The sequence below is a fragment of the Poromitra crassiceps genome, assembly GCF_964638095.1.
Source record: "Poromitra crassiceps genome assembly, chromosome: 16".
NCBI lineage: Eukaryota > Metazoa > Chordata > Actinopteri > Beryciformes > Melamphaidae > Poromitra > Poromitra crassiceps.
Window position 1 is genome coordinate 30,695,795 of NC_139645.1, and position 9,043 is coordinate 30,704,837.

General features: G+C 46.5%; 1 protein-coding gene across 1 annotated transcript in view; it reads left to right on the plus strand.

Annotated features, from left to right (window-relative positions):
* Positions 1-9,043, plus strand: part of LOC310791582 (NLR family CARD domain-containing protein 3-like) — a gene marked incomplete at both ends in the record, with an annotated part of 77,382 nt that overhangs the window by 34,987 nt on the left and 33,352 nt on the right. The window lies entirely within an intron of this gene.

The window sequence follows — 9,043 nt, forward strand, 5'->3', positions numbered from 1 at the left end:
GAGTGTGTCTTTAGTCTTTCAGAAAAGACTAAAGACACACCTTTTCATGCTCCATCTGGGCCTTTCTTGAACTAACTTCTTTCTCTCTCTCGAAAAAAACTTAACTTTACCACTATTCCTTCAGATGTTGTAGTTGTCATAGACTGTGTTGTAGTGATGCGCGGGTCAGGGTTTTTTAAGGCCCGCCCCAACCCAACCCGTTATTGGAGCCAGCCCGCCCCGCCCAGCCCGTTAAAATATCTGAAAATTCTGAACCCAGCCCAACCCAGCAATTTAATGTAATATGTCTCCGGACTCGGGAGGAGCACAGCAGAGCTCTCCAATGGTGTGCAAAGTAACTCCGTCTCTCCCCCCCCCCCCTCTCTCTTTCTCTCTCTCACACACACACACTCACATGCGTTGCGCGGCTGCTTTCATGTCGTCAATTTCTTTCTGCTTCGTCAAACTCCGCTATTATCGGTCTTTCTTCAATTAATCCAAGGTCTTCAAATGGAGGTAGCTAGAGGTAGGCTACAGAAACACTTCTTATTCTTCCCCATTTCTTTTAATTACCTCATGCACTCTCAATTGTTGCATACAACTTGACTACTGCACCTGCAGGTGCAGGGCTTGCAGATACAGCTTCAGACTCGCTGACGCTGTCTGATTTCTTTTAATTACCTCATGCACTCTCAATTGTTCACAGCCTACTCACGTTGCAGTAAAGTTGACAAATAGATCACAGTCGAGTCCACAACAGAAAATCTGCAGTGGCATTAGTTTTATGGACACTTGCAAATAATAATTACAGCGAATAATCCTTCCAAAATGTTTGTTTTGAGAGCACATAGGCTACCTCATTGAAGCGTTTCTTTACTCCATGTAGGCTATAGAGTGCAGCAGGAGTCTGTCTGATTGTGTGTACCTACATGTGAGAGAGAGTTAACGTCTTTAAGGTTAATTACTCTGCGTGTTTCACTGCTCTAAATTATTTAATAATGTTGCTTTGTCACGTTCTGAGCCTGCCACGCCCGCACCCGCGATATTTTCATAATTTGCCAACCAAGACCGCCTGCAGAGCGGGCCAGCCCGCGGGACCCGGCGGGTTCTGGGTGACCCGTGCATCACTACTGTGTTGCATAGTTGATTGCTCTATTGCTGACAAAAATGTGTTATTGTAAGTCGCTTTGGATAAAAGCGTCTGCCAAATGACGTAATGTAATGTAAATGTAATGAGTTGAACCACCATCCAGCTGGACTAGCTGCACCAGGCAGGGCTGAGCTGAGTGGGTCCAGCTGGACTAGCTGCACCAGGCAGAACTGAGCTGAGTGGGTCCAGCTGGACTAGCTGCACCAGGCAGGGCTGAGCTGAGTGGCCCAGCTGGACTAACTGGCACCAGGCAGGGCTGAGCTGAGTGAGTCCAGCTGGACTAGCTGCACCAGGCAGAGCTGAGCTGAGTGGGTCCAGCTGGACTAGCTGCACCAGGCAGAGCTGAGCTGAGTTAGTCCAGCTGGACTAGCTGCACCAGGCAGGGCTGAGCTGAGTGGGTCTAGCTGGACTAGGTGCACCAGGCAGGGCTAAGCTGAGTGGGTCCAGGTGGACTAGCTGCACCAGGCAGGCTGAGCTGAGTGAGTCCAGCTGGACTAGCTGCACCAGGCAGGCTGAGCTGAGTGAGTCCAGCTGGACTAGCTGCACCACGCAGGCCTGAGCTGAGTGGGTCCAGCTGGACTAGCTGCACCAGGCAGAGCTGAGCTGAGTGGGTCCAGCTGGACTAGCTGCACCAGGCAGAGCTGAGCTGAGTGGGTCCAGCTGGACTAGCTGCACCAGGCAGAGCTGAGCTGAGTGAGTCCAGCTGGACTAGCTGCACCAGGCAGGCCTGAGCTGAGTGGGTCCAGCTGGACTAGCTGCACCAGGCAGAGCTGAGCTGAGTGGGTCCAGCTGGACTAGCTGCACCAGGCAGGGCTGAGCTGAGTGGGTCCAGCTGGACTAGCTGCACCAGGCAGGGCTGAGCTGAGTGGGTCTAGCTGGACTAGGTGCACCAGGCAGGGCTAAGCTGAGTGGGTCCAGGTGGACTAGCTGCACCAGGCAGGCTGAGCTGAGTGAGTCCAGCTGGACTAGCTGCACCAGGCAGAGCTGAGCTGAGTGGGTCCAGCTGGACTAGCTGCACCAGGCAGGGCTGAGCTGAGTGGGTCCAGCTGGACTAGCTGCACCAGGCAGAGCTGAGCTGAGTGGAGCAAAATAGAAATGAGAAAAATGAATAGAAATTAAAATCAAGCTGTCAAGCTGAACACAATGTCAGCAGCCCACAACTTGTTTCCACAGGGAGAGCTGCTGGCCAGCATGGAGAAATAAGGCCAGTTTCCACAGGGTTTTCCACAGGGAGAGCTGCTGGACATAGTATATCAGAATCTGATCAGAACAGAAAAAATGTGGATCGGTGCATCCCTACCTTTAACATCTTCTGGTCAAGGGCTGGTCAGAGTCAGCTGTTTGGTGTTCACTCAACATGAACATCTTATCATTTAATCAAACCGTGCCTCTGACCAGACAACAGAGAATGAGCTCCTCGTCTGCATGTGATACATGATTCAGATGTAACGTCACATGATTTAGCACATTATACAACAACAATAACACAATTGGATCTCTTTGGAGGCAATCTCTGTTTATTCTGACAAAAGCAAGCAAATAATAACAATATCCTCTGGTCAAGCGTGAAAATCTACCATTGCATTGACAGATTACCTTCAAATTTACCAGCCATTAATGTTAAATAGTAAATCATTGTATTGTGTAGCAGCGTTTTGGCTGATATGTTATTGCAATGATCCCGGGTTAATGACTAAACTCATCAGCTATATGTACTTAACTTTAGACGTCTCAGAAGAGCATACGAGTAACAAATAATAAGCCACATGCAGATAACGTTACAACACTTTAAACGTAATATATGACAGCATTGTGCCTGTTGGGTCTCCATAACGTTAGCCTCCATGGTGCTCGCCGCTCGGTCGGTGTCATCAGATCAGTCCAGTCCCTTGAAGAAATGCACAGCAATACCGTGTTATTCATCACTGTTAACGTTACACATTTACAGTTGCAGTTATCTAACGGAGACATGTTGGGAATTAAGCCCCTCCCACTGGCCATGATGCCCTGAGATCCCTAAGGCCACCTTGGCAGTGCCCTGCTACCAGCCTGCTAATGTAACCTGCCTTATGCAAAGGATGTGTCATTGGCTCATTTTAACACACGTTTCAGAAAAATCACTCTTCATGATGTCAATAAAACAATGGCCTTTGTGTCCTGGCATGTGGTCTTGTGCCCTAACAAAATTGCGACACAGAAGGTGCCCCCTCCCCCCCCAGATTTTCATAATGCTGGCGCTGTCAAATTAATTTACACCTGGTTATCCACCTCAAATAGTGACAGAAGTGAATTTAATGATGAAATAGTGTGTGAAAAATGTAAAAAATATACCGTGTTGGACAATGACTTCAGTCTCCACCTGAAGAGTCACAATGCATTATGGGGGAGATGAGTATATCGAGTAAGTCCCCGGTCTGTGCGAATATCTCGCCTACACAAAATTAATATAGTGTGTACAGTGTGAACACACTACCTCTTCAATTGGAGTATCAAAAGTACGCTGTGTAGAGCTATCTGAACAGGCCCATTGACTCTGATTCATAAAGTTGAAGCTGAGGAATATTATTGTTTGATGTTGAATGGATGATATGAATCACAGCGTCTGGAAAATCCCTCCTATGGAAGGTTATGAAGGTTATTTGTTCATGATCAAAGAGATGATGCTGTCTGACTTTATTTACCCCCCTCCCCCACAGTGTGGACCATGATGCAGTGCAGTGGTTGAAACCAGGCCTGAGGAAGTGTAAGTGTGTATTTAGTTTGATTCAGTTTCTATTGAAATAGAAAGCTCATGTGTGACATCTATTCATTCAACCTATTCTGAAACAAGATGGCTGAAACAAAATGTGTTATGATGAAATTGAAGAAATGAACAGTCAGTCTGTTAACTCATTCACTGCCAACAACGTATGAACACGTTTTCAGAATCCAGCTGTTCCCTGCCAACAACGTGTTTACACGTTTTTGGCATCGATTTTTTTTTTTTGACGGTGGGTTGTGCATCTAAGCCTTTTACATCTCTTATATAATTATTGGAGCCACCGAACGTTTACAACCCATTCCACCGACCCACTAAGTGGCAACAGTGCTCTCCTTGCTAGAGGAAGGAAAGCATTTTTTTAACTTGTCAAGCCATTCTCAGCCCAGCCATTCTCCTTTTCGCGCTGATTGCTGGCGATGCGGGATTGCAAATTTACATAATAGATTCAGCCGATCTACTATGATCGGGTGATAGATTACAGGTGCAGGAACACACTTTGAAACACGCAGCATAAATATGACCAGAATCGCAAAAGCTTCTCTCAACCAAAACTCCAAACGAGCGAGTCCCTCCCGACTTCCTCAAACAGCGGCCCAGACATGCAGCAGCAAAGCACTGACTGGTGACAAGCTTGTCCGCCCACGGAGGGCGGAGTTGAAGCAACTCGAGAGGGAGGGAGAGAGAGAGAGAGAGAGGGAGGGAGAGCGAGAGGGAGGGAGAGAGAGAGAGAGAGCGAGAGGGGGAGGGAGAGAGAGAGAGAGAGAGCCAAAAATGAATGGTTAAAGTGACCGTCCCATCCAATTTCACAAAAAGCCGTTTATCTCTGAATATTCTTTTTCACGCTAAAACCATGCTGTATTCAACTGCTAATGCTTACATAACTACTAACTCTACAAACTAACTCTTTTAGACAGAGAAAGTACACATTCTATTAGTACTTTTGAGATATTGTATGTTCACAAACTCCAAGCTGAAACGAATCCTCGGCTCTTATAAAATGAGCCATAATCCTCAAAAAACGGCTTGGCAGAAGCTAGCTACAGCAAAGAAAAACGTCTGGCAGTCAATGTGTTAATACCATAAAACTTCAATTAAAAGCCAAGTCCCATATAGACACAGTTCCCTTTTACTGGCCGGATGTCGCTACACGTTTTGAAAAATAAATGCCCGCCTCAGTATTTATTTATTTATTTAACTTGCATTCAAACGTCAGTCCCAGGTCAGATCACCACAGAGAGAAAAACATCCTGAAATTCAAGCGGTATTTTTCTTTTCTTTTTTGATGAACAAAAGTCAGAAGCAGCAGAGAGACATTTCTCCATTGATTCCAATAGAGAGAGAGAGAATGGTGAAAAAATAAAGGTGATCTATGCAGTTTGGCTTTCAGCAATTTACTGTTGTTAAGATTATTTAAGATGATGATCAGCATCATGTTAGTTGATAGTTCACTTCACATTAAAACATGGTCAAAAGCAGCCAATACGCTACGTTCCACACTTTGATTGAGCACATTGGCTTCATTCATCAAAATCCATTACGAGCTCACAGCAGCATTTGACTGTGTTCCACTTGACTCACTTTCTTATTGTAGAATCTCCCATTCGTCTCCTCTGTCTCTCCTGAGCTCTTTTTAAAGGAAATCAAGGAAATCCACTTCCTTCCTCTTCAATCCATTCAGTCTTAAATAGGTGACTTGACAACCTCAATATAGACAGTTTTCACAGAACTGTGTTGCTGCCAGCTATTGTATTAGCAAACACTGCAACAGGAAGTATAGGGGCAATTTAGAATGTTTATGTTCTGCGTGGGTCAGGCTTTTTAAAGGCCGGCACCAAACCAAACCGTTAAGAGAGCCAGCTCGCCCCGTTAAAATATGTGACAATGGTGACCCCAACCCAACCTGGCAGCCTGCAAACTACAATCTAATTTAACTCTCGAGTATAGGGAGGAGAGACTGGAGATGATGGAGGCATTTTAATGATGCTAGCAATTCTAAGAGACTCTAGAGACGATGCGCCATGGGCGGAACATGTTGTTGGATTTGATTATGTCACGGTTTGTGTTACAAATCGCTGATGATGTCACGATTCGCTAACACTGCCCGCCTTAGACAATTTTAATGACTCTGGAGACAATGTGCCATGGGCTCAACATGTACTGGGATTTATGATGTCACAATATGGGTCACAAATCAGTGATGATGTCACTGAGTAGCTCACACGCTCGATTTCTAGGGTGGAGACTCTGGAGACGATGCGCCATTCGGACGAGGCCTCAAATGTTACGGTCGCAAATGGATGTATATATTTTCATTAAGTAATTTTGGCATCGTTTGTTGTCTAGGGGTGAAACATACATCTTCCATGCTAACCATATAGCACACATAAATGGTATATCAGTTTGGGACTGGGAATTAGCATCCAGTGACTGTTAGAAAGGGAGGCATTCTTTCACCTGGACGGCCCACTGTCCACCTGGTAGCTGAACAACCCTCTCTCTCGGTCAGCCTCACTTGACCCGGCGCCCAGGCATCGTTGTATTGGTCTGGAAACTAACGTGAACAGGCAAATCTGTAGATTCCAAAACAAATGGCATATGCTAATTTGAATGAAATTGTGCAATGGATACTGTAATCTCCATGCGTAATGTGATGCGATCTCCACACCATCGCATCATACATCACATCAACACCATCGCATACCAATAACACTGTGTTCTATAACTGTCACATCCTCGCTCTCTCTCTCTCTCTCTCTCACACACACACACACACACGCACACACACACAGAGGGGCGCAGCGGAAATTAATGGGTTATTCTCCGTGATGTGCAGAATGTCACTTGTGCTCGTGCAGCAACAGTGATTCATGCAGGATTAACTAAGATTCAAGATTCAAGATTCAAGATTTTTATTGTCACTCCATGGTACAAGTACCACGTGTGAAATTCTTGTGCAGTGGACTCCGTTTACGACATAGTACAAATAGGCAACAAGCAATAAGTAATAGGCAATAAGAAATAGGCATCAATAAGCAATAAGACAGCAATAAGGCAATAAGAAATAGGCATCTATAAGCAATAAGACAAGTCGGTGGCTTATACGACAGTGGCATATTCATTGCACATAGGTGCACATGTCATGTGCATACGTTAGACGTGTTCAGACATTCCAAATTCGACGTTTTATACATACATGTGCAAATAGCATGTACCTTATTAAACATACACTTAAATTTACAATTAAACGTTAGGCACCTTATTAAACATACACTTAAATTTACAATTAAACGTTAGGCATCCGTAATAGTAGCAGCTGCAGTACGGTACGACTACTGCACTATTTGTGCATATTTAGGAGTCTCGTGGCCTGCAGGAAGAAACTGTTCCTCAAGCGATTTGTGCGTGTTTTTGGAACCCTGTATCTCCTCCCTGAGGGTAGCAGGGAGAACAGGCTGTTGTGGGGATGGTTTGTGTCTTTGATGATCTTCAGGGACCTCCTGAGGCACCGCTGGTTGTACAGTTCGTGCAGTTCTGGCAGTTCACCTCCTGTTACGTGCTGGGCCGCGCGCCTCACCCTCCGTAGCGCTCTGCGGTCCATGGTGGTACAGTTCCCGTACCAGGTGGTGAAGCAGCCAGTCAGCAGGCTTTCAATGGTGCCTCTGTAGAAGTCCCCGAGGATTTCTTTCCTCAGCCCGAATTTCTTCAGGCGCCTGAGTCCGTGTAGTCGCTGTTGGGCCTTTTTGACAACAGTGGCGGTGTGGCCGGCCCAGGTCAGGTCCTGGTGGATGTTGACTCCCAGGTACTTGAAGCTGTCCACCCTTTCCACCACTGTGCCGTTGATGGTGATTGGGGGGTGTGCGCCCCCCCCTCTCCTGTAGTCTACAATGATCTCCTTGGTCTTGGAGATGTTCAGTGAGAGGTGGTTGTCCTGGCACCATTGTTCCAGTACCCCCACCTCCTCTCTGTAGGCCGTCTCGTCGCCCCCCGAGATCAGCCCCACGACCGCTGTGTCGTCTGCAAACTTCACAATTGTGTTTGAAGTTTGAGTCGCCACGCAGTCGTGGGTGTAGAGGTCGTACCAGAAGGGGCTGGAGACGCACCCCTGGGGCGCTCCTATGCTAATGGTCAGTGGGGAGGAGGTGAGGTTGCCCACCCTCACCACCTGGCGGCGGTCTGTCAGGAAATCCTGGATCCAGTCGCACATTGCCGTGTTTAGTCCCAGATCCCTTAGTTTGCTTACCAGCCTGGAGGGTACTATGGTGTTGAATGCTGAGCTGTAGTCCACGAACAGCATTCTTACATAGGTGTCCTTCCCCTCCAGGTGGGACAGGGCGGTGTGGAGCACGTGTGCTACTGCATCCGCTGTGCTCCTGTTGGGGCGGTATGCAAATTGCAGCGGGTCGTGGTCCGGGGGGAGTGTGGGGCGGATCTTTGATATGACCAGCTTCTCAAAGCACTTGCTGGCTATTGGCTATATAACAGGATGAATTAATTAAATGATTCAAAGACGTGGTGAGCTTGGTGAGGCCGTTAACATCCACACAACCAATCAGTGTTGCTTCTTTCATTCCCTCCAATTCATTTGTGTAAATGCCAGGTTGTCCATGTGCATCAGACATATCCAAAACACAGCGCTCATTATAGATACATCTACCAATCGTTTGTAGGTTAATACAACAGGTCTTATTACATTGTAGTTAATACAACAGGTAGTTCCGGCCGAGCAATTTGATTGGACAAGAGGGATCTTACGAGTGCCTATATTTCACGATAATGCACTGGCGCTTCACTGTGTGTAGGGTAGGCTATATCACTCCGCTTCACAGCTGCTCTAATCAACACGCTTCACAGCTGCTCTAATCAACAAAACAAACACCAGCCACGTTACATTGAACGTCATTCAAAGCGTAACCGAGAGCGCAAAGATGGATTTTTTTCCTAACATAACTTTTGATTTAAACTATGAATGCTCGTCAGAAGAGGACGAAGGGGAGCAACATTCTTCTACGGAAACCTCCAGGTTTGCTCACATTTCACCTGCAGGACTTGACGATTTGGAGAAAAACAGAAACGAAGCAAACACTGTGAAGCAAACAGTCTGGGCTGTGAACTGCTTTCAAACTTGGCTACGTTCAAAAACTATGACCATCAAC